This window comes from Amblyraja radiata, chromosome 5 (assembly GCF_010909765.2).
Source record: "Amblyraja radiata isolate CabotCenter1 chromosome 5, sAmbRad1.1.pri, whole genome shotgun sequence".
Lineage (NCBI taxonomy): Eukaryota > Metazoa > Chordata > Chondrichthyes > Rajiformes > Rajidae > Amblyraja > Amblyraja radiata.
The window spans coordinates 24856209-24873510 of record NC_045960.1 but is presented as its reverse complement, the minus strand read 5'-3'; the positions used below and the strand labels follow the sequence as shown (position 1 = coordinate 24873510).

Sequence of the window (17302 nt, the reverse complement as noted above, 5' to 3'; positions counted from 1 at the left end):
GAAGCTCATCCGCCCTTTGACAGGTCTTGTTTTTGGTCCTGCTGGGGGTCCACAGTCCCCTCCTCACCTGGCAAATCAGGTGGGAGAGACGGTTTAGTCGGCGACTATCCGACCATGGAGCAGGTAGCACGGGATTACATGGTACCCGTGGCGGAGGGAACTCCTCCAGACCTGACCTCTCACCCTTATCACTTACTTCACCCATCTGCCGATCAAACCCCTCACCTGTATCCACTTATCACTAGCCAGGCTTTATCCTGGCTTCACCTCTCTTTTCTAGTTTCCTCTCACCCCAGGACAATCAGCCTGAAGAAGGTCCTGATCTAGAAAGAACATAGAAAAGAACATAGCAAAATAGGTGCAGGAGGAGGCCATTTGGCCTTTCGAGCCAGCACCGCCATTCATTGTGATCATGGCTGATCATTCATAGTCAGTAACCCTTGCCTGCTTTCTCCCCATATCCTCTGATTCTGCTAGTCCCAGGAGCTCTATCTAACTTTTTTTAATTCATCCAGTGAATTGGCCTCTACTCCCTTCTGTGGCAGAGAATTCCACAAATTCACAACTCTGGGTGAAAACTTTTTTTCTCATCTCAGTTTTAAATGGCCTCCCCTTTATTCTTAGACTGGGGCCTCTGGTTCTGGACTCCCCTAACATTTGGAACATTTTTCCTGCATCTAGCTTGTCCAGTCCTTTTATAATTTTACACATGATCTGAAAGTTGTCTGTCCATTCCCTTCACTGATGCTGCCTGACACACTTTGTCTTTTGTACAAGATTCCAACATCTGTAGTTCCTTGTGTCTCCATTCAGTTGTGCTTTTTTTCTCCTCCCTGGAACTATTTTATTTTTACTGGAGTTTACTCAGACCATTGACCGAGTGAATCCTTCACTGTTGGTGGTTGGCTGCTGCATATACAGTTGGATACGGTATTGTTGATGTGGAATTGGGTGCTGTTCAGGTACATTATGTTTATTTTCCATGATAGCATTTATTTCAAGAGGGCTTGTATACAAAAACAGGGATATAATGCTGAGTCTCTATAAAGCCACATTTGGAATATTGTGAGCAATTTTGGGCACCAAATCTGAGGAAGGATGTGCTGACTGGAGAGGGTCCAGAGGAGGTTTACATGAATGATCCCAGGAATTAGTAGTTTAACCTGTGATAAGGGGTAAGCCATTTAGAACGGAGACGAGGAAACACTTTTTCTCACAGAGAGTTGGGAGTCTGGGGAATTCTCTGCCTCAGAGGGCGATGGAGGCCGGTTCTCTGGATACTTTCAAGAGAGAGCTAGATAGGGCTCTTAAAGATAGCGGAGTCAGGAGATATGGGGAGAAGACATGAACAGGGTACTGATTGTGGATGATCAGCCATGATCACATTGAATGGCAGTGCTGGCTCAAAGGACCGAATGGCTTACTCCTGCACCTATTGTCTATCTGTAAACTAAACTAAACTGAACTTAGTTAGTTTTTGGGTAAGTCATGATTTAGTTTATTGGGTAAGTAATGCTGAGAGCTCTGCGTGTGGCTCAGCTGATTTGAGGCAGCGACCTGCTGAGCCGTGCATTCTCGGAACATCAAAGTCCAGACCTGTGCTGAGTTAGCTGATTTAATTCTGGGTCTCGGCACCACAGCACTCTCCAGTTGAGAAAGTAGTCGGGATTCTTGCTTTTGATGTGCTAACACCCTCTGCTGGAAATACACTTGTACGGGCATTAAACAAGTACAATATCTGCCTTAGCTGTGTCTTCCTTGTGACTGAGTAGGCAGCCGACAATTTCACACATAATAAATGGTAATCTGAGGGAGGCTGCAGTAACGGTATCCATGAAACTAAGGAGAGAATGTGGGAGGAACGTAATTGCTGAAAAAATGCACTGATTTCATGGTAATCTACAAACAAAGCATCAGTGGGGGATGCCTTGGACTAAACCGAAGCAATTTGTCACCAAGTACACCATTTGTCTGTTTGTGTAGGAAGCGGATAATGGGTTATTTTAAACATTGTCATTTTCTCCTCACTTAATATGCTTTGTTTTGTATTGATAAAGAACTGGAACACAGCTAAGCATCATGCAAGTTTTTGACAAAACATTCAGATGTGATGTTACCTCAAAAATGATATCAAAAAGAATCAAATGGATACCTTGAGTATTAAAACTGAAGGTCACAAATTTGCATTTTTTGAGTGCCTTTTCTTGAGGAGAGAAACTTCTTGTTTTACTAGTAGTTGTCTATCAGCAGGTGACCAGTTATACATGGCTATAAGATGGCTATACAAAATCTGTTATGTCTGAACCTATAACTGCAATGCATAGCTGCAGCTTTCAGTACAGTTACATTTTATATTTAGTATGTCTACCATGTTACCTCAAAAAACAGTGACTTAGAAATGTTGTGCAGATTACTGTGATTAATCTGTAGCTTTCCATATAAAGGTTTATAATGATCCATAGAATCAATTCAAGTAATTTGCCCAACTTTGAGGTTAAACTAACTAGCTGTATTTTTAAACAATGGTATGATGTTAGCTATCCTCCAGCCTTTTGTGAAGACTCTGGTGGCAAATAGATTATTAAAAATTTTAATAATGAATATAGGGGCGGCACGATGGCCCGTGGTCCTGAATACGGGTGTATCCGTATGTATGGAGTTTGTCAATTCTCCCCGTGACTGCATGGGTTTTCTCCAGGAGCTCCGGTTTCCTCCCACACTCCAAAGACGTACATGTTTGTGGGTTAATTGGCTTCGGTAAAAATTGTAAATGTCCCTAGTGTGCAGGATAGTGCTAACGTAAGGGGTGATCACTGGAATGACTCAGTGGTCCGAAGGGGTCTGCTTCCATGCTGTATATCTAAAATAAACTGAAAAGCAGTATTAAGCCAGTACTGCTTTTCTTTGAGATCTTGGTAGGTCTGTCAATGTTACACCATGTGCCTGCCTGAACATTTTCAAGTTAATATTTGAATTATACTTCCTGGATTTTTTTTTTGCACCGATTGCAGGAGATTGCAGGACCACCATACTTTATAAGAAAAAGTTTTGCTTAACTTCACTCGTGAAACATTCCTCTGATTTTTAGACTTATTTCGTTGGCCCTGGACTCCTCCAACCAACAGAAATAATCTTCTCGCAGCTGCCCAAAAATCTTGAAAAACTATCAAGTTTCTCCTCACACTCTAAAGAATCTCGTGTTCCAAGTAGTGCTAGCCTGGTTAGTGTCAATTTGTAACTTAACCCTTGTAACATAGGTATCATTCTAGTAAATCTACCCCTCAACACTTCACGTGGACTATCTCATAATGCTAAACATTGTTGACAAGTCATGTTGCAAGTAGAAGCTTGAATGTTGACAGGATTTTACTACTTCATAGAGTCGTATAATGTAGAAACAGGCCCAACTTGCCCACGCTGACCAGCATGCCCCATCTACACTAGTCCCACCTGCCTGCATTTGGCCCATGTCCCTCTAAACCTGTCCTATTCGTTTACCTGTTTAAATGTTTCTTAAACATTGTGATACGTCATTAGCTACCAATTACCTGTAGAATTCTACAGTAATCAACAACATAGTCTGAAGAAGGGTCCTGACCCAAAATGTCGCCCATCCTTCTTCTCCAGAGAAGCTGCGCGACCTGCTGAGTCGCAGCATTTTGTGACTGTCTTCAAGAAGGAACTGCAGATGCTGGAAAATCCAAGGTACACAGAAATGCTGGAGAAACTCAGCGGGTACGGCAGCATCTGTGGAGCGAAGGAAATGGGCAACGTTTCGGGCCGAAACCCCTCTTCAGATTTTTTTCTACCTTTGTGTCCATCTTCAGTCTATCTTCGGTCATTACTTCTGATCATTTGATCGAAGGGAGATTACAAATGAAGTGTGAGATATTGCCTGATTAACCTCAACAGTGATGTTTCAAGGCCGACTGGTCGTTACTAAATCGTTACTAGTTTTCTTTATGCCAGATGTGACTCTAGCCAGTGGAAGATTTATTTAATTTCTTTAAGATACAGCATGGAACAAGCTGATTGGCCATTGAGTCTATGCCCACTATCGATTACCTTTTCATGCTAGTTCTAGTACTCCACTTTCACATTTACTCCCCACACTAGGAGCAATTTTGTAGAAGCCAAGTAATCTACAAACCTGGAAATGGACACAAAATGCTGGAGTGACTCAGCGGGTCAGGCAGCATCTCTGGAGAGAAGGAATGGGTGACATTTCAGGTCGAGACCCTTCTTCAACCGACATACCTGCAGGTCTTTGGGTTGAGGGAGGAAACGTGAGCACCCGGTTGATGCCCATGCGGTCACAGGGAGAACATTCAAATTCCAGACACGTGACACCCTAGGTCAGGATCAAACTATGCCACTCTGCCACCCGTAAGTTGATGACTTCAGTTCTATCAGGTGTCTTATTCAGGCAGAAGTTCCCTTGATGCCAGGGGCTTTTGCTTGTCCTAATGGTCCAAATTGCACATTGGTAAGCAAATTATTGTTAATCTTGCAAATTAATTCTTCTGTCCATTTATTGATGATTAGAATAAGGCTAATATGGAGATAACTAGTCCAGATGGATTTGTCTTGGTTTTGCATACTTTTAGTTTAGTTTATTGTTTTGTGTACTGAGGTACAATGAAAAGCTTTTGTTGAGTGCTAACCAGTCAGCATTAGCAAGCAACAAAAGCATTTCACTGTTCCTTGGAACACGTTGTACTAGATTACTAAAAGTACGCAGAATCAGACCAAATCCTCCTGTACTGGTCATCTCCAGAGCGGCGCAGCGGTAGAGTTGCTGCCTTACAGTGCTTACAGCGCTAGAGACCTGGGTTCGATCCTGTATGTACGGAGTTTGTACGTTCTCCCCGTGACCTGCGTGGGTTTTCTCCGAGATCTTCGATTTCCTCCCAGACCCCAAAGACGTACAGGTTTGTAGGTTAATTGACTTGGTATAAGTGTAAATTGTCCCTAGTGTGTGTAGGATAGTGTTAATGTACGGGGACCACTGGTCGGTGCGGACTCAGTGGGCCAAAGGGCATGTTTCCGTGCTGTATCTCTAAACTAACCTAAACTCCACAGTTAAGGGCCTGTCCCACGAGCATGCGACCTGCATGTGGCAAGCGCGACCAAACCGGAAGCGGGGGCCGAGCGGAGGTCGAGTGATCCCCGTACAGGCCGGTCCCACCAGCATGTGCCTGCATGCGGCGAGCGCGACCAAACCGGAAGCGGGGGCCGCGCTGAGGTCGAGTGAGTGACGTGAAGTTCGAGCAAAGTCCGCGGGAGGTTCGCGCGTGACTTACGTCGTCAAGTCGCTGCGTACGGCGTCAAGACGCTGTGCACGCCCGTACAGGTGGTGCGTATGGCGTCGAGGCGGCTGCGGACCGGCAGGCTGTTGCCGTGCGGAATTTTTGAACACGGTCAGTTTTTCGGAGCCCCGCGCGATGTCGGGACCAGCTCCGCACAACTCCATACGGCTCCGGCGATCGAAGTAGGACCGGCCCTGCGAGGCCGTACGGCTCAAGCGACCACGTTAGGTCGCGCTTGCCGCATGGAGTCGCATGCTCGTGGGACAGGCCCTTAACTGTGTTCTAATCAACGGTAATTAGACAGAAGATTCCATCTATTCTACTTCATCAGTAGACACCTGTTTATAACTGAACTGGAAAGCATTGGCTCGGCTTAACGAATTTTCTGCCGCACATTTTGTGTCAGAACCCCTGTTTTGTTTTCCATTTCTGTTGTTTAGCCATTTCTTGGTATCTTATGGTCCCAGATGGGATACCATATTTGCATTCATATAACTGATTTGAATATGGCTGCAGATGGTAGATTTGTTTCTAAATCAAATTTGGGGTTTGTGTTTGATTGAGAGGAAATGTGAGATGTGAGATTGTTAGCAGGTAAGTGTCATATAAGAACAAGGTGGGAGTGGGGTGGTATTAGCCATTCAAGTTATAATCTGGAGTACACACTCAAATTCCTGATAACCTGTTTTAGTTTCTTAGAACATTTCAATTACGATATTTCCCGGCAATGAAGATGCACCCCCATTTTGAGTTGCTACATTTTGAAAAAAGGCTGGCGGGACAGGATCAAGGGTTTGGTTTAGTCCAGGGGTCGGCAACCTTTTTTGCGTAGGGACCAGGACCCATGTTTGTGAACGGATGGCGATCTGCAGTTTCCAGGTCACCTGCGAGCCCCGGGACTAGCTGCAGTTCCGCTCGCAGCCACCCGCGCCACTGAGTAAGTTTCTGGTATGATTCCCTACCCCCTCTGTCTCAATGCTCCTGCCCTCCCCGCAATTTTACCCTTGGCTGCCCAGCCGTGCTGACCCGTGCCAGACTCCCCACACGCTGTGGAAGGAACTCTTTCCCCCCCAGCGGTGCTGACCCGTGCCAGACTCCCCACACGCTGTGGAAGGAACTCTTTCCCCCCCAGCGGTGCTGACCCGTGCCAGACTCCCCACACGCTGTGGAAGGAACCCTTCCCCCCCAGCGGTGCTGACCCGTGCCAGACTCCCCACATGCTGTGGAAGGAACTCTTCCCCCCCAGCGGTGCTGTCCTGTTACAGACGCTGTATTGAGGGATAGCCAAGTTTTTCTTTCTTGGCTAACAATCTAACCTTTGGCCTTCAAGACGCAGGTAAATTTTCTGGCCTTATTTTAGGGTAAAAAATAGTATCTTCATTGCCGGGAAATACGGTATGTTTAAATAACAAGGTGTCTTCACCCAAGTTGCACAGTGCTGTCAAACAGTTGTTTCACTCCTATCCATTAAGGGAGAACTCTGTTGTCGTATCTGCATTCAAAGAGTCCGAATGTTCCGGTTCCATCTTGCTAATTAAGTTTTACAGCTGCAACCTGGTAGAAGTGTATTAAAGTATGAGAGGCATAGACTGGGTGGAAGTATCAAATACTTTGGGGCATAACTAAGAGGACCAGGGCTGGGAACTGAATATTCAGGGGTGTACGTCCTATCAAAAGGACAGACCGGTGGGCAGAGGGGGTGGGGTAGCTCTGTTGGTAAGGAATGAAATTCAGTCCCTTGCGAGGGGTGACAGAATCAGGAGATGCAGAGTCATTGTGGATTGAACTGAGGAATTGTAAGGGTAAAAATACCCTAATGGGAGTTATCTAAGGGCCCCCAAACAGTGGCCTGGATATAGGGTGCAAGTTGAATCAAGAGTTAAAATTGGCATGTAGCAAAGGTAATGCTACTGTGTTTATGGGAGATTTCAACATGCAGGTAGACTTGGAAAATCAGGTTGGTACTGGACCCCAAGAAAGGGAGTTTGTGGAGTGGCTCCACGATGGATTCTTAGAGCAGCTTGTACAGGAGCCTACCAGGGGGAAGGCAATTCTGGATTTTGTTTTGTTTAATGAACCGGATTTGATAAGGAAACTCGAGGTAAAGAAGCCATTAGGAGGTAGTGACCATTATATGAAAAGTTTTAATCTACAATTTGAGAGGGACAAGGGAAGATCGGAAGTGTCAGTATTACAGTTGAGCAAAGAGGACTATAGAGGCATGAGCTGGCCAACAGTGACTGAAAAGAGGCCTTAGTAGGGATGACAGTTGGAAAACAATGGCAGGTATTTCTAGGAATAATACAGAAGAATCAGTTAATTCCAGAGGAAGAAAGATTCTAAGTAGAGTAAAGGGCCGGTCCCACCAGCATGCGCCTGCATGTGGCAAGCGCGACCTAACATGGTTGCTTGAGCCGTACCGCATGCGGCAAGCGCGACCAAACCAGAAGCGGGAGTCGCGCGGAGGGCGAGTGAGTGACGAGGCGGCTGCGGGCCGGCAGGCCGTTGCCGCGCGGAATTTTTAAACACGGTCAGTTTTTCGGAGCACAGGATGTCGGGACCAGCTCCGCACAACTCCGGCGATTGAAGTGGGACCGGCCCCGCGAGGACGTACGGCTCAAGTGACCAGGTTAGGTCGCGCTTGCCGCATGCAGGCGCATGCTGGTGGGACAGGCCCTTAAGAGGCGACCATGGCTGACAAGGGAAGTCTAGGACAGTATAAAAATAAAAGAGAACTATAACATAGCAAAGATGAGTGGGAAGCCAGTAGATTGGGTAATTTTTAAAGAGCAACAGGATATAACTAAAAAGGCAATACGGGGAGAAAAGATAAGGTACGAAGGTAAACTAGCCAAGAATATAAAGGAGGATAGTAAAAGCTTCTTCTTCAGGTATGTGAAGAGGAAAAAATTAATTAAGACAAATGTGGGTCCCTGGAAAACAGAAACAGGTGAATGTATTATGGGGAACAAGGAAATGGCAGATGAGTTGAAGAGGTACTTTGGATCTGTCTTCACTAAGGAGGACACAAACAATCTCCCAAATATACTAGGGTGACGGAGGAACTGAAGGAAATTCACATTTAGCAGGAAATGGTGTTGGGTAGACTGATGGGACTGAAGGCTGATAAATCCCCAGGGCCTGATGGTCTGCATCCCAGGGTACTTAAGGAAGTGGCTCTAGAAATCGTAGATGCATTGGTGATCATTTTCCAATGTTCTATAGATTCAGGATCAGTTACCCTGTGGATTGGAGGGTAGCTAATGTTATCCCACTTTTTAAGAAAGGCGGGAGAGAGAGAGAGAAAACAGGGAATTATAGACCAGTTAGCCTGACATCGGCAGTGGGGAAGCTGCTGGAGTCAATTATAAAAGATGAAATAGCGACACATTTGGCTATTCTGCCTACACTCATCTCGCACTGCTCAATTATTTCTCACAAGCCACATTCTGCTCAATTGTAACTTGCAAGACAGTTCCTTTGTCATAGGAGTCAGTTGAGGAACTTACCTGAATTGCCAATAAGGAGAGTAAATCTTACTATAGATTCTGCCAGGTGTGATTTCAGCGAAGTCTGTACTTAGACCTGCATCGTGGAAACATGGTCTTTGACTCACCGAGTCCACACTGGCCATTGATCAGCACTTCACATTAGTTCTGTGCTATCCCACTTTTCCATCCACTCCCTGCACACTCGGGCAAATTACAGCGGTCAATTAACCTACAAACTTAAGCGTCTTTGGGATGTGGGAGGAAACCGGAGCTCCCGGAGAAAACCCACGTGGTCACAGTGAGAACGTGCAAAGTTCACACAGATAGCACCTGAGGTCAGGTTCGAACTTGGGTCTCTGGCACTGTGAGGCAGCGACTCTACCTGCTGCACCACCGTGCCACAGCAACATTTGTGCGATAATCCCAATGCATTAAGAGACCAATATTCAATTTATTTAACCAATTATTTGCCATACAGCAATTGCAAGATAAGTATTTTCCATCCATGATAATAGCAGATCGGCCTAATTGCTTCTTAAACATTAGGATAGTCCCTGCCTCAACTACCTCCTCCGGCAGCTCATTCCATACACCCACCACCCTTTGGGTGAAAAGGTTAATCCTCAGATTCCTGTAAAATCTTTCCCCCCTCACCTTCAACCTGTGCCATCTGGGTCTCGGTTCCATCCACTCTGTGCGTCCACCCAATCTATTCCCCTCATAATTTTATACAAACATGTGTTTTTCTTTAACAATTTGGTTACTTTTTAAACCAGCATAATGTAGAGTCTTTGAGTATTTAAAGATGTAATCAGAATTTCCTGGCAATATTTATTAAACCTATAAGTTCAGGTTGGTTTGATGAATTAAATTTTTAATCATGTTATTAAAAAATATGCTTTTGGGTTAAGAAAGGGAGTATTGAGTATGGTCTTATACCACTTTAGTAAATGAGACAATTAAAAAATAGTAGTTCCATTATCTTATCCATGATCTAAATGTATTAGTTTGATAATTACCACAAGGTACTGATTTTTTTTGTTGCATACGCATTAGCAGGATTATCACCGAACATAAATACAATCCCCCGGTTAGTCCGTCCCCAACTCCCCCCCCCATCCTCCTCTCCAATTCCTGGTCTACAGTGGTTCGCCGGTCTTCCCTCTCCGGGCAGGTTCTCGTCTCCACGGCGGTGAAGCCAGGCCTGCTGTTTGGGTATGGCTCGAAGGGTCGAATGGCCTCCTCCTGCACCTATTTTCTATGTTTCTATGTCCGCGGTTCACCGGCCTTCCTTCTCTGGGTGGGAACCCGTTTCCAGGGCGGTCGAGCCAGGCCTGCTGTTTGTTAAGGGCCGCGGCACGCCCGGAGAACAGCTCGCCAGGCGCAACATTCCAGGGGACCTTCTCGGCACGCCGGGAATCAGAACTAGTGGGGGAGTCTAGGACTAGAGGTCATAGCCTCAGAATTAAAGGACGTTTCTTTAAGAAGGAGATGAGGAATTTCTAAAGAAATTTCTGACTGAGGGTGGTGAATCTGGAATTCTTTGTCACAGAAGGCTGTGGAGGCCAAGTCAATGGATATTTTTAAGGCAAAGATGCATAGATTCTTGATTAGTACGGATGTCAGGGGTTATGGGGAGAAGGCAGGATAATAAGAGGAAAATGTAGATTAGCCATGATTGAATGGCGGAGTAGACTTGATGGGCCGGATGGCCTAATTCTACTCCCATTCCTTATGACCTGATGAATGAAAAGACAGTGAGCGGACCTATTGGCTATTCTGCCTACACTTGGGATGTAATCCATGAACCCTCAAAATTAAAAAAAATATGCAGAAAGTAATGATCATGTGTATTTTAAATTCTTTAAAAGGAAGCCTTAAAATGATAAATCAGCCATGATTGAATGGCGGAGTAGACTTGATAGACCCAATGGCCTAATTCTGCTCCTATCACTTATGAACTTATAATGTATTCATTTGATAAATCAAACCGGCACGATTGATACAGTGTAGACAATGAACAGTTAATGGATACTTGGGCAAAATACATGTTAATTCAAATATAATAAAACTGCAAAGTGAAAAGCATATTTATATCATATCCCTTTAAGGATGTCCCAAATAATATTATAGCCAATTAAATGGTTTTGAAACATTATAACTAGTTGGTTTTCACACAGCCCATTCACACGTAGCACTCCCATGAAGACTACATCATATTTTTCTATCAAAGCTTCTTCAGAATAAATATTGACTAGCTCAGTAGGGGCATGTCTACTGTTCTTCTTGGAAATCAATGGTATTTCTTACATTTACAGGGCCCTCCATAATGTTTGGGACAAAAGCCCATCATTTATTTATTTGCCTCTGTACACAATTTGAGATTTGTAATAGAAAACATCGTATGTGCACATTGTCAGATTTTATTAAAGGCCATTTTTATACATTTTGGTTTCACCATGTAGAAATAACAGCTGTGTTTAAACATAGTCTCCCCATTTCAGGGCACCATAATGTTTGGGGCACATGGCTTCACAGGCGTTTGTAATTGCTCAGGTGTGCTTAATTGCCTTGTTAATGCAGGTATAAGAGAGCTCTCAGCACCTTGCCTTTCCTCCAGTCTTTCCATCACCTTTGGAAACTTGTTACTGTTTAACAACATGAGGACCAATGTTGTGCCAATGAAAGTCAAAGAAGCCATTATGAGATTGAGAAACACGAATAAAACTGTTAAAAATCAGCCAAACCTTAGGCTTACCAAAAATCAACTGTTTGGAACATCATTAAGAAGAAAGAGAGCACTGGTGAGCTTACTAATCACAAAGGGACTGGGAGGCCAAGGTGCAGGAGTAGGCCATTTGGCCCTTTGTGTCTGCACTACCATTCAATATGATCATGGCTGATCATCCAACTCAGTATCCTGTACCTGCCCTCTCACCATACCCCCTGATCCCTTTAGCCACAAGGGCCACATCTAACTCCCTCTTAAATATAGCCAATGAACTGCCCTCAACTACCTCCTGTGGCAGAGAGTTCCAGAGATTCACCACTCTCTGTGTGAAAAATGTTTTTCTCATCTCGGTCCTAAAGGATTTCCCCTTTATCCTTAAACTGTGACCCCTTGTCCTGGACTTCCCCAACATCGGGAACAATCTTCCTGCATCTAGCCTGTCCAACCCCTTAAGAATTTTGTAAGTTTCTATAAGATCCCCCCTCAATCTTCTAAATAGACAGAAGAAGACAGATGACAGAAGAATTCTCTCTATAATAAAGAAAAATCCCCAAACACCTGTCCGACAGATCAGAAACACTCTTCAGGAGTCAGGCGTGGATTTGTCAATTACCACTGTCCGCAGAAGACTTCATGAACAGAAATACAGAGGCTACACTGCAAGTTGCAAACCACTGGTTAGCCACAAAAATAGGATGGCCAGATTACAGTTTGACAAGAAGTACTTAAAAGAGCAACTATAGTTCTGGAAAAAGGTCCTGTGGACAGATGAGACAAAGATTAACTTATATGAGTGATGGCAAGATCAAAGTATGGAGGAGAGAAGGAACTGCCCAAGATCCAAAGCATACAATAGACAATAGGTGCAGGAGTAGGCCATTTGGTCCTTCGAGCCAGCACCGCCATTTAATGTGATCATAGCTGATCATCCACAATTAAGCTGATCATACCACCTCATCTGTGATACACGGTGGTGGGGGTGTTATGGCCTGGGCATGTATGGCTGCTGAAGGTACTGGCTCACTTATCCTCATTGATGATTCAACTGCTGATGATAATAGCATAATGAATTCTGAAGTGTATCGACCCATCCTATCTGCACAAGTTCAAACAAATGCCTCAAAAGTCATTGGCCGCCAGTTCATTCTGCAGCAAGACAATGATCCCAAACATACTGCTAAAGCAACAAAGGAGTTTTTCAAAGCTAAAAAATTCTTGAGTGGCCAAGACAATCACCCGATCTGAACCCAATTGAGCATGCCTTTTATATGCTGAAGAGAAAACTGAACGGACTAGCCCCCAAAACAAGCATAAGCTAAAGATGGCTGCAATACAGGCCTGGCAGAGCATCACTAGGGAAGACACCCAGCAACTGGTGATGTCCATGAATCACAGATTTCAAGCAGTCATTGCGTGCAAAGGATATGCAACAAAATACTAAACATGATTACTTTCATCAACATGACATTGTTGTGTCCCAAACATTATGGTGCCCTGGAATGGGGGAACTGTGTATAAACACGGCTGTAATTTCTACATGGTGAAACCAAAATGTTTAAAGTTGCCTTTAATAAAATCTGACAAGATGCACATTAACCACATGTGATTTTCTCTATTACAAATCTCAAATTGTGGAGTACAGAGGCAAATAAATAAATGATGGGTCTTTGTCTCAAACATTATGGAGGATACTGTACCTGTGAGAGCAGCTGACCCCAAGTTTAGCATTTTATTTCAGATGTTAAGCTGTTTTCCAAATTACTTTTCAGTAATTTGCAAAAGTTAATTCAATGTTAATGTTCGTGTTTTATTGCATTTTAAAATGAACAATTTTTATAATGTTGCTCTTCAGACATAATAGTCAGTGATTGTTCTGGCTTTTTAATTTTGTGTGTGTGTATCCTTCATTTGGTGACTGATTATTTCACAAATTGTAAGACATTATATTAGATCGACAAAAGTATTAATCCAAATAAACCGTTTATCATTAGAGTCATACAGCATGGAAACAGATAACATTGTTATTGCACCTGCCTCAAATACTTCCTCTGGCAGCTTGTTTCATTTACACATCACCCTCTGTGGAAAAAGCTGCCACGCAGGATCCTATTAAATCTTTTCCCTCACACATAAATTATGTAATCTACTTTTTTCCCCAACCTGAGGAAAAGACTATATGTATTCACCTTATCTATGGCATTATACACCTCTATGTGATCACCCCTTAGCCTCTTGCACTCCAAGGTTCAAAGTCCTAGCCAGTCCAACCTATTGCTTTAGCTCAGCCCTTCGAGTCTTGCTGTACACTCCCAGCTTAATGGCATCTTTCCTGTAGCAGGGTGACCAAAACCAAACACAAACACTCCAAGTTTGGCCTCACCAATGTCCTGTACAACAATAACATAATGCCCAACCTCTACACCCAATTCCCTGACCGATGAAGACCAGCATGTCGGAGACCTTCTTCACCATCTTATTCAACCACTCTGCCACTTTTAGGGAACTATGCACAGGTCCACTTCTGATTTTCTGGCACCCTTGGTTGTAGAGCCTTGCCGGAGTATCCGTCTTGCTGGACCAACAGGGCATAATAATTCAGGCATGGGACCTTCTCCATGAAGCTGCGGGGAGAAGCACATTGGTGTAAAATTATGGAGACATCGGGTTACAATAGCAATGGCGGTCGGGTTCGTGGGATAATATGCGTAACATTAAAATATCTAAGTTATGGGCTGGACATTGCAGTTTGGGTAAATGTGTCCCGAACCAGGGAAGTAACATTGGCAGTGACAGGGCGCAAGCTGCTAGTCTTCTCGCTGGGGCGGCGATGAAGTGGGAGAATGATAACTACATTGCGGGTCACCTCCACATCCTCACAATACTCCGAATAGGGCCTAACCAAAGTCCCTTAAAGCTGCATAATGACTTCCCGACTCTTATACTCAGTACCCCACCCTATGAAGGCAACATACCATATGGATTATTTTCCATTCTATCTGCTTGCGTTGCCACTTTCAGGCAGCTATAGTCTTGGACACCAAGTTCCCTTTGTACATTAATGCTGTAAAGGTTCTATCCATTAACTGTATACGTTCCCCATGCATTCAACCTCCCGAAGTGCAGCCCCTCACACTTGCTTGGATTACACTCCATCTGTTATTTCTCCACCCATTTCTGTAGCTGATCTCTACCTCGCTGAATATTTTAGCAGCCTTCTTCACAGTCCGTAACTCCAACAACTTGGTGTCATCTGCAAACTTGCTAACCAACCCATCTGAATTTATATCCAAAAGTTTTATATATATCACAAACAACGGAGACCATAACGTGGACCCCTGTGTATCTCCACTGGTCACAGACACTGGTCCATCCACTCCAACCCTCTGTTTTCTATTAGTAAGCCAGTTTTGGATTCATACAAGGCACTGTGTAGCACAATGCATCTTAATCTTCTAGATCAGTCTACCAGCCGGAAAAATTATCAAATGCCTTACTAAAATACATGTAAACAATATCCACAGTCCTACCTTCATTAAATCTCCTTTGTCAACTTCTCAAAAAACGGAATCAAGTTAGTAAGACATGATCTGCCATGTACAAAGCCATGCTGTCTGTCGCTAATCTTCCAAAGGGAGTAAATCCTATCCTGAAAGATCCTCTTCAGTATCTGTGACGTTAGGCTTGCCAGAGTTCTCAAACCTAACCTACCTCCAGTGTTGAAGGTGTATATTCAAGAATTTCTAAATGTGATCACCATATCACAGCCAAATGTATATTAAAACGTATGCACTGGCAGAAATCTTGGGCATATGTGAAGTGGTAAAACAGACTGCACACTGGAAATTAGACACAAAAAGCTGGTGCAGCTCAGCGGGTCAGGCACCATCTCTGGAGAAAAGGAACAGGTGACGTTTCAGGTTTTGACCCTTCTTCAGACTATGTTATTGATTATTGCACTATTCAGTTCTATCGTTAATTGGTAGCTAATGAAGTGTCACAAACGTTTAATAAACATTTAGGCAAGTACATGGACAAGATAGGTTTATTGAGATATGGGTCTCAACCAAAACATCACCTATTTATTTTATCCAGAGATGCTGCCTGAGCAGCAGAGTTGCTCCAGCCTTTTGTATCTATCTTCGGTTAAAACAGCATCTGCAGTTCCTTCCTGCACTGGAAAATGGATTTGGATTTCCTGGCGTCATATTGTGCAATGGCAGCAGGAAATTGTTTGATTAAAGCGTTCAAAGTAAATATAAACGCTAGATGTCCCGTTTGTCAGCTTGGTGACAGTAGTCAAGAGTCAGGAGACATATGTAAAGATAGTACACTAAACGATATAATAAACGAGAGGATAAAAAAATCAGTGTGTGTATATGCTCTCTTATGATATATGAGATATATAACATCATAATATTACAGGGGCAGGCCTTTTGCCCACAATTACTCTGCCCATTTCAAATTAATCACATCTGCTTGCATGTGGACATATACCACAATTTCTTGCCTGTTTAATTGCTGTCTAAAAGAATCATAAATGTTGCCATCATGTGAGGTCAGGTCCCACCGCCACGGTGGGGTACCATGTAATCCCGTGCTACCTGCTCCAGGGTCGGATAGTCGGCAACTAAACCACCTGGTTTGCCAGGTGAGGAGGGGGGCCGTGGACCCCCAGCAGGACGAAAACCAAGACCTGTCAAAGGGCGGATGAGCTTCTAGCGAGCCAACGACCATCACACTTCAGTAGAAGTTGCGATCACTGTCGTACATAGCATTGTAAGGCGCCGTGCCCGTTGATGTTTTCAATGATTATGATCATCATATCCGCCTTCATCACATCCCCAACAGCATGTTACAGGCACCTACCACGCTGTGCAAAAAAATTTATTTCATGTATCTCCGTTAAACTTTACCCCTTTCACCTTAAATATCACCCCTCAGTCTCAGACGGCATAGAATTAAAAACAAATCCAAGTTTTTGGTCACACTCCTAAAAGAAGTATGTTGTTAAGCTAGAAAGAGCGCAGAGAAGATTTACAAGGATGCTGCCTTGAGGGTCTGAACTATGGGGAGAAGCTGGGCAGGCTTGGACTTTATGCCGTGGAGCACAGAAGGATGAGAGAGGTGTATAAGATCCTGAGGGGAATAGACAGGGTGAATGCACAGAATATTTTACCCAGAGTAGGGGAATCAAGAACGATAGGTTTTAGGTGAGAGGAGAAATATTTAATAGGAACCCGAGGGGTGACTTATTCACTCAGTGGATGGTTGATATATGGAACAAGCTGCCAGAGAAGGTAGTTGAAGCAGGTAATATAATAACATTTAAAAGACATTTGGACAAGTACATGGATAGGAAAGGTTTAGATTTATACTGGCCCAACTTTTATACCCAACACCTTGATCAATGAGGGCAAATAGGCTATACACCATCTTTACCACCGTATCTAATTGTGTTGCCACCTTCAGGGAGCCGTGCATGGTATGTCAATGCTCTGAAGTGTCCTGCCATTTAATATAAAAAATTATCGTCCCAAAGTGCAACATCTCGCACATCTGGATTAAACTCCATCTGCCATTTCTCTGCCCAGATTTCTAACGGGTCTATTATCCTTTGACAACCTTCCTCATTATCCACACGTCTGCCAATTTTTGTGTTGTCTGCAAATTTAATAATTGGTCCATCACCATTTTAGTCAAAATCATATGTATATAGCACAAACCGCACAGGTCCCTGCACTGAATCCTGTAGAACACAGCTATTCACAGAC

At 43.9% G+C, this 17302-nt stretch overlaps 1 protein-coding gene and 1 long non-coding RNA gene across 5 annotated transcripts in view; one reads left to right on the top strand and one right to left on the bottom strand.

The window, feature by feature from the left end:
- Positions 1–17302, top strand: part of LOC116973103 (pleckstrin homology domain interacting protein) — a 191504-nt gene that overhangs the window by 54874 nt on the left and 119328 nt on the right. The gene's annotated exons all lie outside the window — the stretch shown is intronic.
- Positions 3429–17302, bottom strand: part of LOC116973104 — a 31878-nt gene continuing 18004 nt past the window's right edge. The window contains exon 3 of the long non-coding RNA XR_004411998.1: positions 3429–3450. This is a non-coding gene — a long non-coding RNA (uncharacterized LOC116973104). The remainder of the gene's footprint in view (positions 3451–17302) is intronic.